The sequence below is a fragment of the Lepisosteus platostomus genome, chromosome 8 (genome assembly GCF_059453375.1).
Source record: "Lepisosteus platostomus isolate fLepPlt1 chromosome 8, fLepPlt1.hap1, whole genome shotgun sequence".
Lineage (NCBI taxonomy): Eukaryota > Metazoa > Chordata > Actinopteri > Semionotiformes > Lepisosteidae > Lepisosteus > Lepisosteus platostomus.
The window spans coordinates 15,113,092-15,135,229 of record NC_142618.1 but is presented as its reverse complement, the minus strand read 5'-3'; the positions used below and the strand labels follow the sequence as shown (position 1 = coordinate 15,135,229).

Sequence of the window (22,138 nt, the reverse complement as noted above, 5' to 3'; positions counted from 1 at the left end):
GGACAACGACAGCCAGCTTGGCATTGTTTTCCTCGGCACCTATCAATTATCACAGCAGGGTATGACGTCCCCGGGGCGTGGGGTGTGAGTGAGGGACAGGAAGCAGGCAAGAGACAGAGAAAGCCAAGAGCCACCACACCCTGTTGCTTGCCAGTATTCACACAATTACGGCCCTCAGCTGATACCCCTTTACAAGCGGGAGACCCTGCTCCGCGTCCAGCCCGAGTGCAAAAGGCCCCAGCGAGATTTGAACTCGCGACCCCTGGTTTACAAGACCAGTGCTCTAACCCCTGAGATGTGGAGCCACAAGGCTCCAGACCCTGACTCACGCACACACAAACGTACCGAGTCACGCAGCTGGCTACATGTGGGAGACACGGTGCCCGGCTCAGCTACACAATGGAGAAAGCCAAGAAAGGACGCCACGGCGAAGCTGAAGTCTTGCACAGGCCCATGGAAGTCGCCCCAGCTCTCGTGTGGTTCCATGGTGTAATGGTTAGCACTCCGGGCTTTGAATCCAGCGATCCGAGTTCAAGTCTCGGTGGAACCTGTTGTGGGTGACATTGGAATTGGTGTCTGGAATGCCAAACGCGAATTCCCGCTGAAATAAACGGGGTGGGGGGAAAAAAGCCACGCTTCCCTGACCAGGAACCGAACCTGGGCCGCAGCGGTGAGAGCGCCGAATCCTAACCACTAGACCACCAGGGACACGGGGAAAAGCCCTCTCCCGTCTGTGGCGTGCCCGCAGCGCGACCGACGTCGGCTCTTAAAGCGGGGCCAAGCTCGGCAATCTTGAATTGAGACAGAGACTCATCCACCCGCGATTTTAAAACTGCAGTAACGCGTTGAAGATACGACCCCGCCTGCCGTCGTCACTTAGATCTAACCTGTAAAAGAATCACTGCTACAACAGCTTCCGCGACGCAATGGTCAGCCACCTGGGGGAGGAACCGTGGTGTGAATGACTGGAAGGACACAACAGGGAAACCCACGAGGTTCAGTGTCATACAGACTAGTTTCGCTTGACAGAAAATGAAATCACAAGTAGCCAGTGTGTCTGTAAAGGCTCTCCAGGAAAATCTCTCTCACGCTTCTGCTGAACTGCTGCTTCATCTACGCAGGGGCCCCCGCCTTCTTAATCAAGGAGTCCAATGGCAGCATTTGTCGCAAGTGCTCGTCAGTTCCCACACAGTCGGGGAAGAGCCCGGGACTTGATGAGGACAACGACAGCCAGCTTGGCATTGTTTTCCTCGGCACCTATCAATTATCACAGCAGGGTATGACGTCCCCGGGGCGTGGGGTGTGAGTGAGGGACAGGAAGCAGGCAAGAGACAGAGAAAGCCAAGAGCCACCACACCCTGTTGCTTGCCATTAATCACACAATTACGACCCTCAGCTGATTCCCCTTTACAAGTGGGAGACCCTGCTCCGCGTCGAGCCCGAGTGCAAAAGGCCCCAGCGAGATTTGAACTCGCGACCCCTGGTTTACAAGACCAGTGCTCTAACCCCTGAGATATGGAGCCACAAGGCTCCAGGTCCTGACTCACGCGCACACAAACGTACCGAGTCACGCAGCTGGCTACATGTGGGAGACACGGTGCCCGGCTCAGCTACACAATGGAGAAAGCAAAGAAAGGACGCCACGGCGAAGCTGAAGTCTTGCACAGGCCCATGGAAGTCGCCCCAGCTCTCGTGTGGTTCCATGGTGTAATGGTTAGCACTCTGGGCTTTGAATCCAGCGATCTGAGTTCAAGTCTCGGTGGAACCTGTTGTGGGTGACATTGAAATCGGAACCTGTGTATGGAATCGTGGGCTGCTTTCCTTGCGTGCTCTGCTGTGGGCAAAGAAACCTGCTTTTACTCATCAGCCTTTCTAGGACCTGCAAGATATCACCCACTACTGCAGACGATTGAGTGTACAGCAGACATGCGTGTATTTTATGACAGAGGTTCCTGCGTCGTCAAAATACCCGGAACACCTCCTCCGAGTTCAACGTCTTGCACGGCTCTAAGGGTAACAAACGGGGTGTGGGAAAAAAGGCCACACTTCCCTGACCGGGAATCGAACCCGGGCCGCGGCGGTGAGAGCGCCGAATCCTAACCACTAGACCACCAGGGACACGGGGAAAAGCCCTCTCCCGTCTGTGGCGTGCCCGCAGTGCGACCGACGTCGGCTCTGAAAGCGGGGCCAAGCTCGGCAATCTTGAATTGAGACAGAGACTCATCCACCAGCGATTTTAAAACTGCAGTAACCCGTTGAAGACACGACCCCGCCTGCCGTCGTCACTTAGATCTAACCCGCAAAAGAATCACTGCTACAACAGCTTCCGCGACACAATGGTCAGCCAACTGGGGGAGGAACTGTGTTGTGAAAAACTGGAAAGACACAACAGGGAAACCCACGAGGTTCAGTGCCATACAGACTAGTGTCGCTTGACAGACAAAACTTGCAGTACAAGATTTCTAAAGATTCTTCACAATCACAGGAGTTACAGCCATCACACATCGGTGGGTTAACACTCACACACACAAAGAAAACCACATCGCCCAGCACAAAGAAGAAAACAAGACTTACACCAAGTTGAGAGCACTTTGCCGCTGGGGGAACGGAATCACGACTGTCTTCGATATTGACGCCAGGCTTTCCCTACACAAGGCCAGAACCAGACCGTGAAAAGATGGCTCCGGGATGCCCGCGCTGCTCAGGTCGAGCCCGTTATGCCAAAGCAGCCTGTGGCGGGCAATGAAAACTCAAGCAGCCAGTGTGTCTGCTTCCTGGTCTGCAAAGGCTCTCCAGGAAAATCTCTCTTGCGCTTCTGCTGAACTGCTGCTTCATCTACACAGGGGCCCCCGCCTTCTTAATCAAGGAGTCCAATGGCAGCATTAGTCGCAAGTGCTCGTCAGTTCCCACACAGTCGGGGAGGAGCCCGGGACTTGATGAGGACAACGACAGCCAGCTTGGCATTGTTTTCCTCGGCACCTATCAATTATCACAGCAGGGTGTGACGTCCCCGGGGCGTGGGGTGTGAGTGAGGGACAGGAAGCAAGCAAGAGACAGAGGAAGTCAAGAGCCACCACAACCTGTTGCTTGCCAGTAATCACACAACTATGGCCCTCAGCTGATACCCCTTTACAAGTGGGAGACCCTGCTCCGAGTCCAGCCCGAGTGCAAAAGGAGGGCAAAAGGCCCCAGCGAGATTTGAACTCGCGACCCCTGGTTTACAAGACCAGTGCTCTAACCCCTGACCTATGGAGCCACGAGGCTAAAGGTCCTGACTCACGCGCACACAAACGTACCGAGTCAAGCAGCTGGCAACATGAGGGAGACACGGTGCCCGGCTCAGCTACACAGCGGAGAGAGCAGAGAAAGGACGCCACGGCGAAGCTGAAGTCTTGCACAGGCCCATGGAAGACACCGAAGATCACCAAGGGAATCGACAGTCGCCCCAGCTCTTGTGTGGTTCCATGGTGTAATGGTTAGCACTCTGGACTCTGAATCCAGCGATCCGAGTTCAAATCTCGGTGGAACCTTTTGTGGGTGACATTGGAATTGGTGTCTGGAATGCCAAACGGGAATTCCCGCTGAAATAAACGGGGTGGGGGGAAAAAAGCCACGCTTCCCTGACCAGGAACCGAACCTGGGCCGCAGCGGTGAGAGCGCCAAATCCTAACCACTAGACCACCAGGGACACAGGGAAAGGCCCTCTCCCATCTGTGGCGTGCCCGCAGCGCGACCGACGTCGGCTCTTAAAGCGGGGCCAAGCTCGGCAATCTTTAATTGAGACAGAGACACATCCACCCGCGATTTTAAAACTGCAGTAACGCGTTGAAGACACGACCCCGCCTGCCGTCGTCACTTAGATCTAACCTGTAAAAGAATCACTGCTACAACAGCTTCCGCGACGCAATGGTCAGCCACCTGGGGGAGGAACCGTGGTGTGAATGACTGGAAGGACACAACAGGGAAACCCACGAGGTTCAGTGTCATACAGACTAGTTTCGCTTGACAGAAAATGAAATCACAAGTAGCCAGTGTGTCTGTAAAGGCTCTCCAGGAAAATCTCTCTCACGCTTCTGCTGAACTGCTGCTTCATCTACGCAGGGGCCCCCGCCTTCTTAATCAAGGAGTCCAATGGCAGCATTTGTCGCAAGTGCTCGTCAGTTCCCACACAGTCGGGGAAGAGCCCGGGACTTGATGAGGACAACGACAGCCAGCTTGGCATTGTTTTCCTCGGCACCTATCAATTATCACAGCAGGGTATGACATCCCCGGGGCGTGGGGTGTGAGTGAGGGACAGGAAGCAGGCAAGAGACAGAGAAAGCCAAGAGCCACCACACCCTGTTGCTTGCCAGTATTCACACAATTACGGCCCTCAGCTGATACCCCTTTACAAGCGGGAGACCCTGCTCCGCGTCCAGCCGGAGTGCAAAAGGCCCCAGCGAGATTTGAACTCGCGACCCCTGGTTTACAAGACCAGTGCTCTAACCCCTGAGCTATGGAGCCACAAGGCTCCAGACCCTGACTCACGCACACACAAACGTACCGAGTCACGCAGCTGGCTACATGTGGGAGACACGGTGCCCGGCTCAGCTACACAATGGAGAAAGCCAAGAAAGGACGCCACGGCGAAGCTGAAGTCTTGCACAGGCCCATGGAAGTCGCCCCAGCTCTCGTGTGGTTCCATGGTGTAATGGTTAGCACTCTGGGCTTTGAATCCAGCGATCCGAGTTCCAGTCTCGGTGGAACCTGTTGTGGGTGACATTGAAATCGAAACCTGTGTATGGAATCGTGGGCTGCTTTCCTTGTGTGCTCTGCTGTGGGCAAAGAAACCTGCTTTTACTCATCAGCCTTTCTAGGACCTGCAAGATATCACCCACTACTGCAGACGATTGAGTGTACAGCAGACATGCGTGTATTGTATGACAGAGGTTCCTGCGTCGTCAAAATACCCGGAACACCTCCTCCGAGTTCAACGTCTTGCACGGCTCTAAGGGTAACAAACGGGGTGTGGGAAAAAAGGCCACACTTCCCTGACCGGGAATCGAACCCGGGCCGCGGCGGTGAGAGCGCCGAATCCTAACCACTAGACCACCAGGGACGCAGGGAAAGGCCCTCTCCCATCTGTGGCGTGCCCGCAGCGCGACCGACGTCGGCTCTTAAAGCGGGGCCAAGCTCGGCAATCTTTAATTGAGACAGAGACTCATCCACCCGCGATTTTAAAACTGCAGTAACGCGTTGAAGACACGACCCCGCCTGCCGTCGTCACTTAGATCTAACCTGTAAAAGAATCACTGCTACAACAGCTTCCGCGACGCAATGGTCAGCCACCTGGGGGAGGAACCGTGGTGTGAATGACTGGAAGGACACAACAGGGAAACCCACGAGGTTCAGTGTCATACAGACTAGTTTCGCTTGACAGAAAATGAAATCACAAGTAGCCAGTGTGTCTGTAAAGGCTCTCCAGGAAAATCTCTCTCACGCTTCTGCTGAACTGCTGCTTCATCTACGCAGGGGCCCCCGCCTTCTTAATCAAGGAGTCCAATGGCAGCATTTGTCGCAAGTGCTCGTCAGTTCCCACACAGTCGGGGAAGAGCCCGGGACTTGATGAGGACAACGACAGCCAGCTTGGCATTGTTTTCCTCGGCACCTATCAATTATCACAGCAGGGTATGACGTCCCCGGGGCGTGGGGTGTGAGTGAGGGACAGGAAGCAGGCAAGAGACAGAGAAAGCCAAGAGCCACCACACCCTGTTGCTTGCCATTAATCACACAATTACGACCCTCAGCTGATTCCCCTTTACAAGTGGGAGACCCTGCTCCGCGTCGAGCCCGAGTGCAAAAGGCCCCAGCGAGATTTGAACTCGCGACCCCTGGTTTACAAGACCAGTGCTCTAACCCCTGAGATATGGAGCCACAAGGCTCCAGGTCCTGACTCACGCGCACACAAACGTACCGAGTCACGCAGCTGGCTACATGTGGGAGACACGGTGCCCGGCTCAGCTACACAATGGAGAAAGCAAAGAAAGGACGCCACGGCGAAGCTGAAGTCTTGCACAGGCCCATGGAAGTCGCCCCAGCTCTCGTGTGGTTCCATGGTGTAATGGTTAGCACTCTGGGCTTTGAATCCAGCGATCTGAGTTCAAGTCTCGGTGGAACCTGTTGTGGGTGACATTGAAATCGGAACCTGTGTATGGAATCGTGGGCTGCTTTCCTTGCGTGCTCTGCTGTGGGCAAAGAAACCTGCTTTTACTCATCAGCCTTTCTAGGACCTGCAAGATATCACCCACTACTGCAGACGATTGAGTGTACAGCAGACATGCGTGTATTTTATGACAGAGGTTCCTGCGTCGTCAAAATACCCGGAACACCTCCTCCGAGTTCAACGTCTTGCACGGCTCTAAGGGTAACAAACGGGGTGTGGGAAAAAAGGCCACACTTCCCTGACCGGGAATCGAACCCGGGCCGCGGCGGTGAGAGCGCCGAATCCTAACCACTAGACCACCAGGGACACGGGGAAAAGCCCTCTCCCGTCTGTGGCGTGCCCGCAGTGCGACCGACGTCGGCTCTGAAAGCGGGGCCAAGCTCGGCAATCTTGAATTGAGACAGAGACTCATCCACCAGCGATTTTAAAACTGCAGTAACCCGTTGAAGACACGACCCCGCCTGCCGTCGTCACTTAGATCTAACCCGCAAAAGAATCACTGCTACAACAGCTTCCGCGACACAATGGTCAGCCAACTGGGGGAGGAACTGTGTTGTGAAAAACTGGAAAGACACAACAGGGAAACCCACGAGGTTCAGTGCCATACAGACTAGTGTCGCTTGACAGACAAAACTTGCAGTACAAGATTTCTAAAGATTCTTCACAATCACAGGAGTTACAGCCATCACACATCGGTGGGTTAACACTCACACACACAAAGAAAACCACATCGCCCAGCACAAAGAAGAAAACAAGACTTACACCAAGTTGAGAGCACTTTGCCGCTGGGGGAACGGAATCACGACTGTCTTCGATATTGACGCCAGGCTTTCCCTACACAAGGCCAGAACCAGACCGTGAAAAGATGGCTCCGGGATGCCCGCGCTGCTCAGGTCGAGCCCGTTATGCCAAAGCAGCCTGTGGCGGGCAATGAAAACTCAAGCAGCCAGTGTGTCTGCTTCCTGGTCTGCAAAGGCTCTCCAGGAAAATCTCTCTTGCGCTTCTGCTGAACTGCTGCTTCATCTACACAGGGGCCCCCGCCTTCTTAATCAAGGAGTCCAATGGCAGCATTAGTCGCAAGTGCTCGTCAGTTCCCACACAGTCGGGGAGGAGCCCGGGACTTGATGAGGACAACGACAGCCAGCTTGGCATTGTTTTCCTCGGCACCTATCAATTATCACAGCAGGGTGTGACGTCCCCGGGGCGTGGGGTGTGAGTGAGGGACAGGAAGCAAGCAAGAGACAGAGGAAGTCAAGAGCCACCACAACCTGTTGCTTGCCAGTAATCACACAACTATGGCCCTCAGCTGATACCCCTTTACAAGTGGGAGACCCTGCTCCGAGTCCAGCCCGAGTGCAAAAGGAGGGCAAAAGGCCCCAGCGAGATTTGAACTCGCGACCCCTGGTTTACAAGACCAGTGCTCTAACCCCTGACCTATGGAGCCACGAGGCTAAAGGTCCTGACTCACGCGCACACAAACGTACCGAGTCAAGCAGCTGGCAACATGAGGGAGACACGGTGCCCGGCTCAGCTACACAGCGGAGAGAGCAGAGAAAGGACGCCACGGCGAAGCTGAAGTCTTGCACAGGCCCATGGAAGACACCGAAGATCACCAAGGGAATCGACAGTCGCCCCAGCTCTTGTGTGGTTCCATGGTGTAATGGTTAGCACTCTGGACTCTGAATCCAGCGATCCGAGTTCAAATCTCGGTGGAACCTTTTGTGGGTGACATTGGAATTGGTGTCTGGAATGCCAAACGGGAATTCCCGCTGAAATAAACGGGGTGGGGGGAAAAAAGCCACGCTTCCCTGACCAGGAACCGAACCTGGGCCGCAGCGGTAAGAGCGCCGAATCCTAACCACTAGACCACCAGGGACACAGGGAAAGGCCCTCTCCCATCTGTGGCGTGCCCGCAGCGCGACCGACGTCGGCTCTTAAAGCGGGGCCAAGCTCGGCAATCTTGAATTGAGACAGAGACTCATCCACCAGCGATTTTAAAACTGCAGTAACCCGTTGAAGACACGACCCCGCCTGCCGTCGTCACTTAGATCTAACCCGCAAAAGAATCACTGCTACAACAGCTTCCGCGACACAATGGTCAGCCAACTGGGGGAGGAACCGTGGTGTGAATGACTGGAAGGACACAACAGGGAAACCCACGAGGTTCAGTGTCATACAGACTAGTTTCGCTTGACAGAAAATGAAATCACAAGTAGCCAGTGTGTCTGTAAAGGCTCTCCAGGAAAATCTCTCTCACGCTTCTGCTGAACTGCTGCTTCATCTACGCAGGGGCCCCCGCCTTCTTAATCAAGGAGTCCAATGGCAGCATTTGTCGCAAGTGCTCGTCAGTTCCCACACAGTCGGGGAAGAGCCCGGGACTTGATGAGGACAACGACAGCCAGCTTGGCATTGTTTTCCTCGGCACCTATCAATTATCACAGCAGGGTATGACGTCCCCGGGGCGTGGGGTGTGAGTGAGGGACAGGAAGCAGGCAAGAGACAGAGAAAGCCAAGAGCCACCACACCCTGTTGCTTGCCATTAATCACACAATTACGACCCTCAGCTGATTCCCCTTTACAAGTGGGAGACCCTGCTCCGCGTCGAGCCGAGTGCAAAAGGCCCCAGCGAGATTTGAACTCGCGACCCCTGGTTTACAAGACCAGTGCTCTAACCCCTGAGATGTGGAGCCACGATTCTCCAGACCCTGACTCACGCACACACAAACGTACCGAGTCACGCAGCTGGCTACATGTGGGAGACACGGTGCCCGGCTCAGCTACACAATGGAGAAAGCAAAGAAAGGACGCCACGGCGAAGCTGAAGTCTTGCACAGGCCCATGGAAGTCGCCCCAGCTCTCGTGTGGTTCCATGTTGTAATGGTTAGCACCCTGGGCTTTGAATCCGGCGATCCGAGTTCAAGTCTCGGTGGAACCTGTTGTGGGTGACATTGAAATCGGAACCTGTGTATGGAATCGTGGGCTGCTTTCCTTGTGTGCTCTGCTGTGGGCAAAGAAACCTGCTTTTACTCATCAGCCTTTCTAGGACCTGCAAGATATCACCCACTACTGCAGACGATTGAGTGTACAGCAGACATGCGTGTATTTTATGACAGAGGTTCCTGCGTCGTCAAAATACCCGGAACTCCTCCTCCGAGTTCAACGTCTTGCACGGCTCTAAGGGTAACAAACGGGGTGTGGGAAAAAAGGCCACACTTCCCTGACCGGGAATCGAACCCGGGCCGTGGCGGTGAGAGCGCCGAATCCTAACCACTAGACCACCAGGGACACGGGGAAAAGCCCTCTCCCGTCTGTGGCGTGCCCGCAGTGCGACCGACGTCGGCTCTGAAAGCGGGGCCAAGCTCGGCAATCTTGAATTGAGACAGAGACTCATCCACCAGCGATTTTAAAACTGCAGTAACCCGTTGAAGACACGACCCCGCCTGCCGTCGTCACTTAGATCTAACCCGCAAAAGAATCACTGCTACAACAGCTTCCGCGACACAATGGTGTTGTGAAAAACTGGAAAGACACAACAGGGAAACCCACGAGGTTCAGTGTCATACAGACTAGTGTCGCTTGACAGACAAAACTTGCAGTACAAGATTTCTAAAGATTCTTCACAATCACAGGAGTTACAGCCATCACACATCGGTGGGTTAACACTCACACACACAAAGAAAACCACATCGCCCAGCACAAAGAAGAAAACAAGACTTACACCAAGTTGAGAGCACTTTGCCGCTGGGGGAACGGAATCACGACTGTCTTCGATATTGACGCCAGGCTTTCCCTACACAAGGCCAGAACCAGACCGTGAAAAGATGGCTCCGGGATGCCCGCGCTGCTCAGGTCGAGCCCGTTATGCCAAAGCAGCCTGTGGCGGGCAATGAAAACTCAAGCAGCCATTGTGTCTGCTTCCTGGTCTGTAAAGGCTCTCCAGGAAAATCTCTCTCACGCTTCTGCTGAACTGCTGCTTCATCTACGCAGGGGCCCCCGCCTTCTTAATCAAGGAGTCCAATGGCAGCATTTGTCGCAAGTGCTCGTCAGTTCCCACACAGTCGGGGAAGAGCCCGGGACTTGATGAGGACAACGACAGCCAGCTTGGCATTGTTTTCCTCGGCACCTATCAATTATCACAGCAGGGTATGACGTCCCCGGGGCGTGGGGTGTGAGTGAGGGACAGGAAGCAGGCAAGAGACAGAGAAAGCCAAGAGCCACCACACCCTGTTGCTTGCCAGTATTCACACAATTACGGCCCTCAGCTGATACCCCTTTACAAGCGGGAGACCCTGCTCCGCGTCCAGCCCGAGTGCAAAAGGCCCCAGCGAGATTTGAACTCGCGACCCCTGGTTTACAAGACCAGTGCTCTAACCCCTGAGATGTGGAGCCACAAGGCTCCAGACCCTGACTCACGCACACACAAACGTACCGAGTCACGCAGCTGGCTACATGTGGGAGACACGGTGCCCGGCTCAGCTACACAATGGAGAAAGCCAAGAAAGGACGCCACGGCGAAGCTGAAGTCTTGCACAGGCCCATGGAAGTCGCCCCAGCTCTCGTGTGGTTCCATGGTGTAATGGTTAGCACTCCGGGCTTTGAATCCAGCGATCCGAGTTCAAGTCTCGGTGGAACCTGTTGTGGGTGACATTGGAATTGGTGTCTGGAATGCCAAACGGGAATTCCCGCTGAAATAAACGGGGTGGGGGGAAAAAAGCCACGCTTCCCTGACCAGGAACCGAACCTGGGCCGCAGCGGTGAGAGCGCCGAATCCTAACCACTAGACCACCAGGGACACGGGGAAAAGCCCTCTCCCGTCTGTGGCGTGCCCGCAGCGCGACCGACGTCGGCTCTTAAAGCGGGGCCAAGCTCGGCAATCTTGAATTGAGACAGAGACTCATCCACCCGCGATTTTAAAACTGCAGTAACGCGTTGAAGATACGACCCCGCCTGCCGTCGTCACTTAGATCTAACCTGTAAAAGAATCACTGCTACAACAGCTTCCGCGACGCAATGGTCAGCCACCTGGGGGAGGAACCGTGGTGTGAATGACTGGAAGGACACAACAGGGAAACCCACGAGGTTCAGTGTCATACAGACTAGTTTCGCTTGACAGAAAATGAAATCACAAGTAGCCAGTGTGTCTGTAAAGGCTCTCCAGGAAAATCTCTCTCACGCTTCTGCTGAACTGCTGCTTCATCTACGCAGGGGCCCCCGCCTTCTTAATCAAGGAGTCCAATGGCAGCATTTGTCGCAAGTGCTCGTCAGTTCCCACACAGTCGGGGAAGAGCCCGGGACTTGATGAGGACAACGACAGCCAGCTTGGCATTGTTTTCCTCGGCACCTATCAATTATCACAGCAGGGTATGACGTCCCCGGGGCGTGGGGTGTGAGTGAGGGACAGGAAGCAGGCAAGAGACAGAGAAAGCCAAGAGCCACCACACCCTGTTGCTTGCCATTAATCACACAATTACGACCCTCAGCTGATTCGCCTTTACAAGTGGGAGACCCTGCTCCGCGTCGAGCCCGAGTGCAAAAGGCCCCAGCGAGATTTGAACTCGCGACCCCTGGTTTACAAGACCAGTGCTCTAACCCCTGAGATATGGAGCCACAAGGCTCCAGGTCCTGACTCACGCGCACACAAACGTACCGAGTCACGCAGCTGGCTACATGTGGGAGACACGGTGCCCGGCTCAGCTACACAATGGAGAAAGCAAAGAAAGGACGCCACGGCGAAGCTGAAGTCTTGCACAGGCCCATGGAAGTCGCCCCAGCTCTCGTGTGGTTCCATGGTGTAATGGTTAGCACTCTGGGCTTTGAATCCAGCGATCTGAGTTCAAGTCTCGGTGGAACCTGTTGTGGGTGACATTGAAATCGGAACCTGTGTATGGAATCGTGGGCTGCTTTCCTTGCGTGCTCTGCTGTGGGCAAAGAAACCTGCTTTTACTCATCAGCCTTTCTAGGACCTGCAAGATATCACCCACTACTGCAGACGATTGAGTGTACAGCAGACATGCGTGTATTTTATGACAGAGGTTCCTGCGTCGTCAAAATACCCGGAACACCTCCTCCGAGTTCAACGTCTTGCACGGCTCTAAGGGTAACAAACGGGGTGTGGGAAAAAAGGCCACACTTCCCTGACCGGGAATCGAACCCGGGCCGTGGCGGTGAGAGCGCCGAATCCTAACCACTAGACCACCAGGGACACGGGGAAAAGCCCTCTCCCGTCTGTGGCGTGCCCGCAGTGCGACCGACGTCGGCTCTGAAAGCGGGGCCAAGCTCGGCAATCTTGAATTGAGACAGAGACTCATCCACCAGCGATTTTAAAACTGCAGTAACCCGTTGAAGACACGACCCCGCCTGCCGTCGTCACTTAGATCTAACCCGCAAAAGAATCACTGCTACAACAGCTTCCGCGACACAATGGTCAGCCAACTGGGGGAGGAACTGTGTTGTGAAAAACTGGAAAGACACAACAGGGAAACCCACGAGGTTCAGTGCCATACAGACTAGTGTCGCTTGACAGACAAAACTTGCAGTACAAGATTTCTAAAGATTCTTCACAATCACAGGAGTTACAGCCATCACACATCGGTGGGTTAACACTCACACACACAAAGAAAACCACATCGCCCAGCACAAAGAAGAAAACAAGACTTACACCAAGTTGAGAGCACTTTGCCGCTGGGGGAACGGAATCACGACTGTCTTCGATATTGACGCCAGGCTTTCCCTACACAAGGCCAGAACCAGACCGTGAAAAGATGGCTCCGGGATGCCCGCGCTGCTCAGGTCGAGCCCGTTATGCCAAAGCAGCCTGTGGCGGGCAATGAAAACTCAAGCAGCCAGTGTGTCTGCTTCCTGGTCTGCAAAGGCTCTCCAGGAAAATCTCTCTTGCGCTTCTGCTGAACTGCTGCTTCATCTACACAGGGGCCCCCGCCTTCTTAATCAAGGAGTCCAATGGCAGCATTAGTCGCAAGTGCTCGTCAGTTCCCACACAGTCGGGGAGGAGCCCGGGACTTGATGAGGACAACGACAGCCAGCTTGGCATTGTTTTCCTCGGCACCTATCAATTATCACAGCAGGGTGTGACGTCCCCGGGGCGTGGGGTGTGAGTGAGGGACAGGAAGCAAGCAAGAGACAGAGGAAGTCAAGAGCCACCACAACCTGTTGCTTGCCAGTAATCACACAACTATGGCCCTCAGCTGATACCCCTTTACAAGTGGGAGACCCTGCTCCGAGTCCAGCCCGAGTGCAAAAGGAGGGCAAAAGGCCCCAGCGAGATTTGAACTCGCGACCCCTGGTTTACAAGACCAGTGCTCTAACCCCTGACCTATGGAGCCACGAGGCTAAAGGTCCTGACTCACGCGCACACAAACGTACCGAGTCAAGCAGCTGGCAACATGAGGGAGACACGGTGCCCGGCTCAGCTACACAGCGGAGAGAGCAGAGAAAGGACGCCACGGCGAAGCTGAAGTCTTGCACAGGCCCATGGAAGACACCGAAGATCACCAAGGGAATCGACAGTCGCCCCAGCTCTTGTGTGGTTCCATGGTGTAATGGTTAGCACTCTGGACTCTGAATCCAGCGATCCGAGTTCAAATCTCGGTGGAACCTTTTGTGGGTGACATTGGAATTGGTGTCTGGAATGCCAAACGGGAATTCCCGCTGAAATAAACGGGGTGGGGGGAAAAAAGCCACGCTTCCCTGACCAGGAACCGAACCTGGGCCGCAGCGGTGAGAGCGCCAAATCCTAACCACTAGACCACCAGGGACACAGGGAAAGGCCCTCTCCCATCTGTGGCGTGCCCGCAGCGCGACCGACGTCGGCTCTTAAAGCGGGGCCAAGCTCGGCAATCTTTAATTGAGACAGAGACACATCCACCCGCGATTTTAAAACTGCAGTAACGCGTTGAAGACACGACCCCGCCTGCCGTCGTCACTTAGATCTAACCTGTAAAAGAATCACTGCTACAACAGCTTCCGCGACGCAATGGTCAGCCACCTGGGGGAGGAACCGTGGTGTGAATGACTGGAAGGACACAACAGGGAAACCCACGAGGTTCAGTGTCATACAGACTAGTTTCGCTTGACAGAAAATGAAATCACAAGTAGCCAGTGTGTCTGTAAAGGCTCTCCAGGAAAATCTCTCTCACGCTTCTGCTGAACTGCTGCTTCATCTACGCAGGGGCCCCCGCCTTCTTAATCAAGGAGTCCAATGGCAGCATTTGTCGCAAGTGCTCGTCAGTTCCCACACAGTCGGGGAAGAGCCCGGGACTTGATGAGGACAACGACAGCCAGCTTGGCATTGTTTTCCTCGGCACCTATCAATTATCACAGCAGGGTATGACATCCCCGGGGCGTGGGGTGTGAGTGAGGGACAGGAAGCAGGCAAGAGACAGAGAAAGCCAAGAGCCACCACACCCTGTTGCTTGCCAGTATTCACACAATTACGGCCCTCAGCTGATACCCCTTTACAAGCGGGAGACCCTGCTCCGCGTCCAGCCGGAGTGCAAAAGGCCCCAGCGAGATTTGAACTCGCGACCCCTGGTTTACAAGACCAGTGCTCTAACCCCTGAGCTATGGAGCCACAAGGCTCCAGACCCTGACTCACGCACACACAAACGTACCGAGTCACGCAGCTGGCTACATGTGGGAGACACGGTGCCCGGCTCAGCTACACAATGGAGAAAGCCAAGAAAGGACGCCACGGCGAAGCTGAAGTCTTGCACAGGCCCATGGAAGTCGCCCCAGCTCTCGTGTGGTTCCATGGTGTAATGGTTAGCACTCTGGGCTTTGAATCCAGCGATCCGAGTTCCAGTCTCGGTGGAACCTGTTGTGGGTGACATTGAAATCGAAACCTGTGTATGGAATCGTGGGCTGCTTTCCTTGTGTGCTCTGCTGTGGGCAAAGAAACCTGCTTTTACTCATCAGCCTTTCTAGGACCTGCAAGATATCACCCACTACTGCAGACGATTGAGTGTACAGCAGACATGCGTGTATTGTATGACAGAGGTTCCTGCGTCGTCAAAATACCCGGAACACCTCCTCCGAGTTCAACGTCTTGCACGGCTCTAAGGGTAACAAACGGGGTGTGGGAAAAAAGGCCACACTTCCCTGACCGGGAATCGAACCCGGGCCGCGGCGGTGAGAGCGCCGAATCCTAACCACTAGACCACCAGGGACGCAGGGAAAGGCCCTCTCCCATCTGTGGCGTGCCCGCAGCGCGACCGACGTCGGCTCTTAAAGCGGGGCCAAGCTCGGCAATCTTTAATTGAGACAGAGACTCATCCACCCGCGATTTTAAAACTGCAGTAACGCGTTGAAGACACGACCCCGCCTGCCGTCGTCACTTAGATCTAACCTGTAAAAGAATCACTGCTACAACAGCTTCCGCGACGCAATGGTCAGCCACCTGGGGGAGGAACCGTGGTGTGAATGACTGGAAGGACACAACAGGGAAACCCACGAGGTTCAGTGTCATACAGACTAGTTTAACTTGACAGAAAATGAAATCACAAGTAGCCAGTGTGTCTGTAAAGGCTCTCCAGGAAAATCTCTCTCACGCTTCTGCTGAACTGCTGCTTCATCTACGCAGGGGCCCCCGCCTTCTTAATCAAGGAGTCCAATGGCAGCATTTGTCGCAAGTGCTCGTCAGTTCCCACACAGTCGGGGAAGAGCCCGGGACTTGATGAGGACAACGACAGCCAGCTTGGCATTGTTTTCCTCGGCACCTATCAATTATCACAGCAGGGTATGACGTCCCCGGGGCGTGGGGTGTGAGTGAGGGACAGGAAGCAGGCAAGAGACAGAGAAAGCCAAGAGCCACCACACCCTGTTGCTTGCCAGTATTCACACAATTACGGCCCTCAGCTGATACCCCTTTACAAGCGGGAGACCCTGCTCCGCGTCCAGCCCGAGTGCAAAAGGCCCCAGCGAGATTTGAACTCGCGACCCCTGGTTTACAAGACCAGTGCTCTAACCCCTGAGCTATGGAGCCACAAGGCTCCAGACCCTGACTCACGCACACACAAACGTACCGAGTCACGCAGCTGGCTACATGTGGGAGACACGGTGCCCGGCTCAGCTACACAATGGAGAAAGCAAAGAAAGGACGCCACGGCGAAGCTGAAGTCTTGCACAGGCCCATGGAAGTCGCCCCAGCTCTCGTGTGGTTCCATGGTGTAATGGTTAGCACTCTGGGCTTTGAATCCAGCGATCTGAGTTCAAGTCTCGGTGGAACCTGTTGTGGGTGACATTGAAATCGGAACCTGTGTATGGAATCGTGGGCTGTTTTCCTTGCGTGCTCTGCTGTGGGCAAAGAAACCTGCTTTTACTCATCAGCCTTTCTAGGACCTGCAAGATATCACCCACTACTGCAGACGATTGAGTGTACAGCAGACATGCGTGTATTGTATGACAGAGGTTCCTGCGTCGTCAAAATACCCGGAACACCTCCTCCGAGTTCAACGTCTTGCACGGCTCTAAGGGTAACAAACGGGGTGTGGGAAAAAAGGCCACACTTCCCTGACCGGGAATCGAACCCGGGCCGCGGCGGTGAGAGCGCCGAATCCTAACCACTAGACCACCAGGGACACGGGGAAAAGCCCTCTCCCGTCTGTGGCGTGCCCGCAGTGCGACCGACGTCGGCTCTGAAAGCGGGGCCAAGCTCGGCAATCTTGAATTGAGACAGAGACTCATCCACCAGCGATTTTAAAACTGCAGTAACCCGTTGAAGACACGACCCCGCCTGCCGTCGTCACTTAGATCTAACCCGCAAAAGAATCACTGCTACAACAGCTTCCGCGACACAATGGTGTTGTGAAAAACTGGAAAGACACAACAGGGAAACCCACGAGGTTCAGTGTCATACAGACTAGTGTCGCTTGACAGACAAAACTTGCAGTACAAGATTTCTAAAGATTCTTCACAATCACAGGAGTTACACCCATTACACATCGGTGGGTTAACACTCACACACACAAAGAAAACCACATCGCCCAGCACAAAGAAGAAAACAAGACTTACACCAAGTTGAGAGCACTTTGCCGCTGGGGGAACGGAATCACGACTGTCTTCGATATTGACGCCAGGCTTTCCCTACACAAGGCCAGAACCAGACCGTGAAAAGATGGCTCCGGGATGCCCGCGCTGCTCAGGTCGAGCCCGTTATGCCAAAGCAGCCTGTGGCGGGCAATGAAAACTCAAGCAGCCAGTGTGTCTGCTTCCTGGTCTGCAAAGGCTCTCCAGGAAAATCTCTCTTGCGCTTCTGCTGAACTGCTGCTTCATCTACACAGGGGCCCCCGCCTTCTTAATCAAGGAGTCCAATGGCAGCATTAGTCGCAAGTGCTCGTCAGTTCCCACACAGTCGGGGAGGAGCCCGGGACTTGATGAGGACAACGACAGCCAGCTTGGCATTGTTTTCCTCGGCACCTATCAATTATCACAGCAGGGTGTGACGTCCCCGGGGCGTGGGGTGTGAGTGAGGGACAGGAAGCAAGCAAGAGACAGAGGAAGTCAAGAGCCACCACAACCTGTTGCTTGCCAGTAATCACACAACTATGGCCCTCAGCTGATACCCCTTTACAAGTGGGAGACCCTGCTCCGAGTCCAGCCCGAGTGCAAAAGGAGGGCAAAAGGCCCCAGCGAGATTTGAACTCGCGACCCCTGGTTTACAAGACCAGCGCTCTAACCCCTGAGCTATGGAGCCACAAGGCTCCAGGTCCTGACTCACGCGCACACAAACGTACCGAGTCAAGCAGCTGGCAACATGAGGGAGACACGGTGCCCGGCTCAGCTACACAGCGGAGAGAGCAGAGAAAGGACGCCACGGCGAAGCTGAAGTCTTGCACAGGCCCATGGAAGACACCGAAGATCACCAAGGGAATCGACAGTCGCCCCGGCTCTTGTGTGGTTCCATGGTGTAATGGTTAGCACTCTGGACTCTGAATCCAGCGATCTGAGTTCAAATCTCGGTGGAACCTTTTGTGGGTGACATTGGAATTGGTGTCTGGAATGCCAAACGGGAATTCCCGCTGAAATAAACGGGGTGGGGGGAAAAAAGCCACGCTTCCCTGACCAGGAACCGAACCTGGGCCGCAGCGGTGAGAGCGCCGAATCCTAACCACTAGACCACCAGGGACACGGGGAAAAGCCCTCTCCCGTCTGTGGCGTGCCCGCAGCGCGACCGACGTCGGCTCTTAAAGCGGGGCCAAGCTCGGCAATCTTGAATTGAGACAGAGACTCATCCACCCGCGATTTTAAAACTGCAGTAACGCGTTGAAGATACGACCCCGCCTGCCGTCGTCACTTAGATCTAACCTGTAAAAGAATCACTGCTACAACAGCTTCCGCGACGCAATGGTCAGCCACCTGGGGGAGGAACCGTGGTGTGAATGACTGGAAGGACACAACAGGGAAACCCACGAGGTTCAGTGTCATACAGACTAGTTTCGCTTGACAGAAAATGAAATCACAAGTAGCCAGTGTGTCTGTAAAGGCTCTCCAGGAAAATCTCTCTCACGCTTCTGCTGAACTGCTGCTTCATCTACGCAGGGGCCCCCGCCTTCTTAATCAAGGAGTCCAATGGCAGCATTTGTCGCAAGTGCTCGTCAGTTCCCACACAGTCGGGGAAGAGCCCGGGACTTGATGAGGACAACGACAGCCAGCTTGGCATTGTTTTCCTCGGCACCTATCAATTATCACAGCAGGGTATGACGTCCCCGGGGCGTGGGGTGTGAGTGAGGGACAGGAAGCAGGCAAGAGACAGAGAAAGCCAAGAGCCACCACACCCTGTTGCTTGCCATTAATCACACAATTACGACCCTCAGCTGATTCCCCTTTACAAGTGGGAGACCCTGCTCCGCGTCGAGCCCGAGTGCAAAAGGCCCCAGCGAGATTTGAACTCGCGACCCCTGGTTTACAAGACCAGTGCTCTAACCCCTGAGATATGGAGCCACAAGGCTCCAGGTCCTGACTCACGCGCACACAAACGTACCGAGTCACGCAGCTGGCTACATGTGGGAGACACGGTGCCCGGCTCAGCTACACAATGGAGAAAGCAAAGAAAGGACGCCACGGCGAAGCTGAAGTCTTGCACAGGCCCATGGAAGTCGCCCCAGCTCTCGTGTGGTTCCATGGTGTAATGGTTAGCACTCTGGGCTTTGAATCCAGCGATCTGAGTTCAAGTCTCGGTGGAACCTGTTGTGGGTGACATTGAAATCGGAACCTGTGTATGGAATCGTGGGCTGCTTTCCTTGCGTGCTCTGCTGTGGGCAAAGAAACCTGCTTTTACTCATCAGCCTTTCTAGGACCTGCAAGATATCACCCACTACTGCAGACGATTGAGTGTACAGCAGACATGCGTGTATTGTATGACAGAGGTTCCTGCGTCGTCAAAATACCCGGAACACCTCCTCCGAGTTCAACGTCTTGCACGGCTCTAAGGGTAACAAACGGGGTGTGGGAAAAAAGGCCACACTTCCCTGACCGGGAATCGAACCCGGGCCGCGGCGGTGAGAGCGCCGAATCCTAACCACTAGACCACCAGGGACACGGGGAAAAGCCCTCTCCCGTCTGTGGCGTGCCCGCAGTGCGACCGACGTCGGCTCTGAAAGCGGGGCCAAGCTCGGCAATCTTGAATTGAGACAGAGACTCATCCACCAGCGATTTTAAAACTGCAGTAACCCGTTGAAGACACGACCCCGCCTGCCGTCGTCACTTAGATCTAACCCGCAAAAGAATCACTGCTACAACAGCTTCCGCGACACAATGGTCAGCCAACTGGGGGAGGAACTGTGTTGTGAAAAACTGGAAAGACACAACAGGGAAACCCACGAGGTTCAGTGTCATACAGACTAGTGTCGCTTGACAGACAAAACTTGCAGTACAAGATTTCTAAAGATTCTTCACAATCACAGGAGTTACAGCCATCACACATCGGTGGGTTAACACTCACACACACAAAGAAAACCACATCGCCCAGCACAAAGAAGAAAACAAGACTTACACCAAGTTGAGAGCACTTTGCCGCTGGGGGAACGGAATCACGACTGTCTTCGATATTGACGCCAGGCTTTCCCTACACAAGGCCAGAACCAGACCGTGAAAAGATGGCTCCGGGATGCCCGCGCTGCTCAGGTCGAGCCCGTTATGCCAAAGCAGCCTGTGGCGGGCAATGAAAACTCAAGCAGCCAGTGTGTCTGCTTCCTGGTCTGCAAAGGCTCTCCAGGAAAATCTCTCTTGCGCTTCTGCTGAACTGCTGCTTCATCTACACAGGGGCCCCCGCCTTCTTAATCAAGGAGTCCAATGGCAGCATTAGTCGCAAGTGCTCGTCAGTTCCCACACAGTCGGGGAGGAGCCCGGGACTTGATGAGGACAACGACAGCCAGCTTGGCATTGTTTTCCTCGGCACCTATCAATTATCACAGCAGGGTGTGACGTCCCCGGGGCGTGGGGTGTGAGTGAGGGACAGGAAGCAAGCAAGAGACAGAGGAAGTCAAGAGCCACCACAACCTGTTGCTTGCCAGTAATCACACAACTATGGCCCTCAGCTGATACCCCTTTACAAGTGGGAGACCCTGCTCCGAGTCCAGCCCGAGTGCAAAAGGAGGGCAAAAGGCCCCAGCGAGATTTGAACTCGCGACCCCTGGTTTACAAGACCAGTGCTCTAACCCCTGAGCTATGGAGCCACAAGGCTCCAGGTCCTGACTCACGCGCACACAAACGTACCGAGTCAAGCAGCTGGCAACATGAGGGAGACACGGTGCCCGGCTCAGCTACACAGCGGAGAGAGCAGAGAAAGGACGCCACGGCGAAGCTGAAGTCTTGCACAGGCCCATGGAAGACACCGAAGATCACCAAGGGAATCGACAGTCGCCCCGGCTCTTGTGTGGTTCCATGGTGTAATGGTTAGCACTCTGGACTCTGAATCCAGCGATCCGAGTTCAAATCTCGGTGGAACCTTTCGTGGGTGACATTGGAATTGGTGTCTGGAATGCCAAACGGGAATTCCCGCTGAAATAAACGGGGTGGGGGGAAAAAAGCCACGCTTCCCTGACCAGGAACCGAACCTGGGCCGCAGTGGTGAGAGCGCCGAATCCTAACCACTAGACCAGCAGGGACACAGGGAAAGGCCCTCTCCCATCTGTGGCGTGCCCGCAGCGCGACCGACGTCGGCTCTTAAAGCGGGGCCAAGCTCGGCAATCTTTAATTGAGACAGAGACTCATCCACCCGCGATTTTAAAACTGCAGTAACGCGTTGAAGACACGACCCCGCCTGCCGTCGTCACTTAGATCTAACCTGTAAAAGAATCACTGCTACAACAGCTTCCGCGACGCAATGGTCAGCCACCTGGGGGAGGAACTGTGTTGTGAAAAACTGGAAAAACACAACAGGGAAACCCACGAGGTTCAGTGTCATACAGACTAGTGTCGCTTGACAGACAAAACTTGCAGTACAAGATTTCTAAAGATTCTTCACAATCACAGGAGTTACAGCCATCACACATCGGTGGGTTAACACTCACACACACAAAGAAAACCACATCGCCCAGCACAAAGAAGAAAACAAGACTTACACCAAGTTGAGAGCACTTTGCCGCTGGGGGAACGGAATAACAACTATCTTCGATATTGACGCCAGGCTTTCCCTACACAAGGCCAGAACCAGACCGTGAAAAGATGGCTCCGGGATGCCCGCGCTGCTCAGGTCGAGCCCGTTATGCCAAAGCAGCCTGTGGCGGGCAATGAAAACTCAAGCAGCCAGTGTGTCTGCTTCCTGGTCTGCAAAGGCTCTCCAGGAAAATCTCTCTTGCGCTTCTGCTGAACTGCTGCTTCATCTACACAGGGGCCCCCGCCTTCTTAATCAAGGAGTCCAATGGCAGCATTAGTCGCAAGTGCTCGTCAGTTCCCACACAGTCGGGGAGGAGCCCGGGACTT

General features: G+C 54.5%; 43 non-coding genes across 43 annotated transcripts; 14 read left to right on the top strand and 29 right to left on the bottom strand.

Annotated features, from left to right (window-relative positions):
• Positions 1-232: 232 nt before the first annotated feature.
• trnat-ugu (transfer RNA threonine (anticodon UGU)) lies at positions 233-305 on the bottom strand. Its single transcript has one exon. It is a non-coding gene; the product is annotated as a tRNA-Thr (tRNA).
• A 173-nt stretch (positions 306-478) lies between these two features.
• On the top strand, positions 479-550 carry trnaq-uug (transfer RNA glutamine (anticodon UUG)). The gene has a single exon. It is a non-coding gene; the product is annotated as a tRNA-Gln (tRNA).
• An 86-nt stretch (positions 551-636) lies between these two features.
• Positions 637-708, bottom strand: trnae-cuc (transfer RNA glutamic acid (anticodon CUC)). Its single transcript has one exon. It is a non-coding gene; the product is annotated as a tRNA-Glu (tRNA).
• Positions 709-1,450: 742 nt separating this feature from the next.
• trnat-ugu (transfer RNA threonine (anticodon UGU)) lies at positions 1,451-1,523 on the bottom strand. The gene has a single exon. It is a non-coding gene; the product is annotated as a tRNA-Thr (tRNA).
• Positions 1,524-1,696: 173 nt separating this feature from the next.
• trnaq-uug (transfer RNA glutamine (anticodon UUG)) lies at positions 1,697-1,768 on the top strand. The gene has a single exon. It is a non-coding gene; the product is annotated as a tRNA-Gln (tRNA).
• A 278-nt stretch (positions 1,769-2,046) lies between these two features.
• On the bottom strand, positions 2,047-2,118 carry trnae-cuc (transfer RNA glutamic acid (anticodon CUC)). The gene has a single exon. It is a non-coding gene; the product is annotated as a tRNA-Glu (tRNA).
• A 1,065-nt stretch (positions 2,119-3,183) lies between these two features.
• trnat-ugu (transfer RNA threonine (anticodon UGU)) lies at positions 3,184-3,256 on the bottom strand. Its single transcript has one exon. It is a non-coding gene; the product is annotated as a tRNA-Thr (tRNA).
• A 202-nt stretch (positions 3,257-3,458) lies between these two features.
• trnaq-cug (transfer RNA glutamine (anticodon CUG)) lies at positions 3,459-3,530 on the top strand. Its single transcript has one exon. It is a non-coding gene; the product is annotated as a tRNA-Gln (tRNA).
• Positions 3,531-3,616: 86 nt separating this feature from the next.
• On the bottom strand, positions 3,617-3,688 carry trnae-cuc (transfer RNA glutamic acid (anticodon CUC)). The gene has a single exon. It is a non-coding gene; the product is annotated as a tRNA-Glu (tRNA).
• Positions 3,689-4,430: 742 nt separating this feature from the next.
• On the bottom strand, positions 4,431-4,503 carry trnat-ugu (transfer RNA threonine (anticodon UGU)). Its single transcript has one exon. It is a non-coding gene; the product is annotated as a tRNA-Thr (tRNA).
• A 173-nt stretch (positions 4,504-4,676) lies between these two features.
• trnaq-uug (transfer RNA glutamine (anticodon UUG)) lies at positions 4,677-4,748 on the top strand. Its single transcript has one exon. It is a non-coding gene; the product is annotated as a tRNA-Gln (tRNA).
• Positions 4,749-5,026: 278 nt separating this feature from the next.
• Positions 5,027-5,098, bottom strand: trnae-cuc (transfer RNA glutamic acid (anticodon CUC)). Its single transcript has one exon. It is a non-coding gene; the product is annotated as a tRNA-Glu (tRNA).
• A 742-nt stretch (positions 5,099-5,840) lies between these two features.
• trnat-ugu (transfer RNA threonine (anticodon UGU)) lies at positions 5,841-5,913 on the bottom strand. The gene has a single exon. It is a non-coding gene; the product is annotated as a tRNA-Thr (tRNA).
• A 173-nt stretch (positions 5,914-6,086) lies between these two features.
• trnaq-uug (transfer RNA glutamine (anticodon UUG)) lies at positions 6,087-6,158 on the top strand. Its single transcript has one exon. It is a non-coding gene; the product is annotated as a tRNA-Gln (tRNA).
• Positions 6,159-6,436: 278 nt separating this feature from the next.
• Positions 6,437-6,508, bottom strand: trnae-cuc (transfer RNA glutamic acid (anticodon CUC)). The gene has a single exon. It is a non-coding gene; the product is annotated as a tRNA-Glu (tRNA).
• A 1,065-nt stretch (positions 6,509-7,573) lies between these two features.
• trnat-ugu (transfer RNA threonine (anticodon UGU)) lies at positions 7,574-7,646 on the bottom strand. Its single transcript has one exon. It is a non-coding gene; the product is annotated as a tRNA-Thr (tRNA).
• A 202-nt stretch (positions 7,647-7,848) lies between these two features.
• trnaq-cug (transfer RNA glutamine (anticodon CUG)) lies at positions 7,849-7,920 on the top strand. Its single transcript has one exon. It is a non-coding gene; the product is annotated as a tRNA-Gln (tRNA).
• An 86-nt stretch (positions 7,921-8,006) lies between these two features.
• trnak-cuu (transfer RNA lysine (anticodon CUU)) lies at positions 8,007-8,078 on the bottom strand. The gene has a single exon. It is a non-coding gene; the product is annotated as a tRNA-Lys (tRNA).
• Positions 8,079-8,819: 741 nt separating this feature from the next.
• Positions 8,820-8,892, bottom strand: trnat-ugu (transfer RNA threonine (anticodon UGU)). Its single transcript has one exon. It is a non-coding gene; the product is annotated as a tRNA-Thr (tRNA).
• A 523-nt stretch (positions 8,893-9,415) lies between these two features.
• Positions 9,416-9,487, bottom strand: trnae-cuc (transfer RNA glutamic acid (anticodon CUC)). Its single transcript has one exon. It is a non-coding gene; the product is annotated as a tRNA-Glu (tRNA).
• Positions 9,488-10,518: 1,031 nt separating this feature from the next.
• Positions 10,519-10,591, bottom strand: trnat-ugu (transfer RNA threonine (anticodon UGU)). Its single transcript has one exon. It is a non-coding gene; the product is annotated as a tRNA-Thr (tRNA).
• A 173-nt stretch (positions 10,592-10,764) lies between these two features.
• Positions 10,765-10,836, top strand: trnaq-uug (transfer RNA glutamine (anticodon UUG)). The gene has a single exon. It is a non-coding gene; the product is annotated as a tRNA-Gln (tRNA).
• Positions 10,837-10,922: 86 nt separating this feature from the next.
• On the bottom strand, positions 10,923-10,994 carry trnae-cuc (transfer RNA glutamic acid (anticodon CUC)). Its single transcript has one exon. It is a non-coding gene; the product is annotated as a tRNA-Glu (tRNA).
• Positions 10,995-11,736: 742 nt separating this feature from the next.
• trnat-ugu (transfer RNA threonine (anticodon UGU)) lies at positions 11,737-11,809 on the bottom strand. The gene has a single exon. It is a non-coding gene; the product is annotated as a tRNA-Thr (tRNA).
• Positions 11,810-11,982: 173 nt separating this feature from the next.
• On the top strand, positions 11,983-12,054 carry trnaq-uug (transfer RNA glutamine (anticodon UUG)). Its single transcript has one exon. It is a non-coding gene; the product is annotated as a tRNA-Gln (tRNA).
• A 278-nt stretch (positions 12,055-12,332) lies between these two features.
• On the bottom strand, positions 12,333-12,404 carry trnae-cuc (transfer RNA glutamic acid (anticodon CUC)). Its single transcript has one exon. It is a non-coding gene; the product is annotated as a tRNA-Glu (tRNA).
• Positions 12,405-13,469: 1,065 nt separating this feature from the next.
• trnat-ugu (transfer RNA threonine (anticodon UGU)) lies at positions 13,470-13,542 on the bottom strand. The gene has a single exon. It is a non-coding gene; the product is annotated as a tRNA-Thr (tRNA).
• Positions 13,543-13,744: 202 nt separating this feature from the next.
• On the top strand, positions 13,745-13,816 carry trnaq-cug (transfer RNA glutamine (anticodon CUG)). Its single transcript has one exon. It is a non-coding gene; the product is annotated as a tRNA-Gln (tRNA).
• Positions 13,817-13,902: 86 nt separating this feature from the next.
• trnae-cuc (transfer RNA glutamic acid (anticodon CUC)) lies at positions 13,903-13,974 on the bottom strand. Its single transcript has one exon. It is a non-coding gene; the product is annotated as a tRNA-Glu (tRNA).
• A 742-nt stretch (positions 13,975-14,716) lies between these two features.
• trnat-ugu (transfer RNA threonine (anticodon UGU)) lies at positions 14,717-14,789 on the bottom strand. Its single transcript has one exon. It is a non-coding gene; the product is annotated as a tRNA-Thr (tRNA).
• A 173-nt stretch (positions 14,790-14,962) lies between these two features.
• On the top strand, positions 14,963-15,034 carry trnaq-uug (transfer RNA glutamine (anticodon UUG)). The gene has a single exon. It is a non-coding gene; the product is annotated as a tRNA-Gln (tRNA).
• A 278-nt stretch (positions 15,035-15,312) lies between these two features.
• trnae-cuc (transfer RNA glutamic acid (anticodon CUC)) lies at positions 15,313-15,384 on the bottom strand. Its single transcript has one exon. It is a non-coding gene; the product is annotated as a tRNA-Glu (tRNA).
• A 742-nt stretch (positions 15,385-16,126) lies between these two features.
• trnat-ugu (transfer RNA threonine (anticodon UGU)) lies at positions 16,127-16,199 on the bottom strand. The gene has a single exon. It is a non-coding gene; the product is annotated as a tRNA-Thr (tRNA).
• Positions 16,200-16,372: 173 nt separating this feature from the next.
• Positions 16,373-16,444, top strand: trnaq-uug (transfer RNA glutamine (anticodon UUG)). The gene has a single exon. It is a non-coding gene; the product is annotated as a tRNA-Gln (tRNA).
• Positions 16,445-16,722: 278 nt separating this feature from the next.
• trnae-cuc (transfer RNA glutamic acid (anticodon CUC)) lies at positions 16,723-16,794 on the bottom strand. Its single transcript has one exon. It is a non-coding gene; the product is annotated as a tRNA-Glu (tRNA).
• A 1,042-nt stretch (positions 16,795-17,836) lies between these two features.
• trnat-ugu (transfer RNA threonine (anticodon UGU)) lies at positions 17,837-17,909 on the bottom strand. Its single transcript has one exon. It is a non-coding gene; the product is annotated as a tRNA-Thr (tRNA).
• A 202-nt stretch (positions 17,910-18,111) lies between these two features.
• On the top strand, positions 18,112-18,183 carry trnaq-cug (transfer RNA glutamine (anticodon CUG)). Its single transcript has one exon. It is a non-coding gene; the product is annotated as a tRNA-Gln (tRNA).
• An 86-nt stretch (positions 18,184-18,269) lies between these two features.
• Positions 18,270-18,341, bottom strand: trnae-cuc (transfer RNA glutamic acid (anticodon CUC)). Its single transcript has one exon. It is a non-coding gene; the product is annotated as a tRNA-Glu (tRNA).
• Positions 18,342-19,083: 742 nt separating this feature from the next.
• trnat-ugu (transfer RNA threonine (anticodon UGU)) lies at positions 19,084-19,156 on the bottom strand. Its single transcript has one exon. It is a non-coding gene; the product is annotated as a tRNA-Thr (tRNA).
• Positions 19,157-19,329: 173 nt separating this feature from the next.
• trnaq-uug (transfer RNA glutamine (anticodon UUG)) lies at positions 19,330-19,401 on the top strand. Its single transcript has one exon. It is a non-coding gene; the product is annotated as a tRNA-Gln (tRNA).
• A 278-nt stretch (positions 19,402-19,679) lies between these two features.
• On the bottom strand, positions 19,680-19,751 carry trnae-cuc (transfer RNA glutamic acid (anticodon CUC)). Its single transcript has one exon. It is a non-coding gene; the product is annotated as a tRNA-Glu (tRNA).
• A 1,065-nt stretch (positions 19,752-20,816) lies between these two features.
• trnat-ugu (transfer RNA threonine (anticodon UGU)) lies at positions 20,817-20,889 on the bottom strand. The gene has a single exon. It is a non-coding gene; the product is annotated as a tRNA-Thr (tRNA).
• A 202-nt stretch (positions 20,890-21,091) lies between these two features.
• On the top strand, positions 21,092-21,163 carry trnaq-cug (transfer RNA glutamine (anticodon CUG)). The gene has a single exon. It is a non-coding gene; the product is annotated as a tRNA-Gln (tRNA).
• Positions 21,164-22,138: the final 975 nt, after the last annotated feature.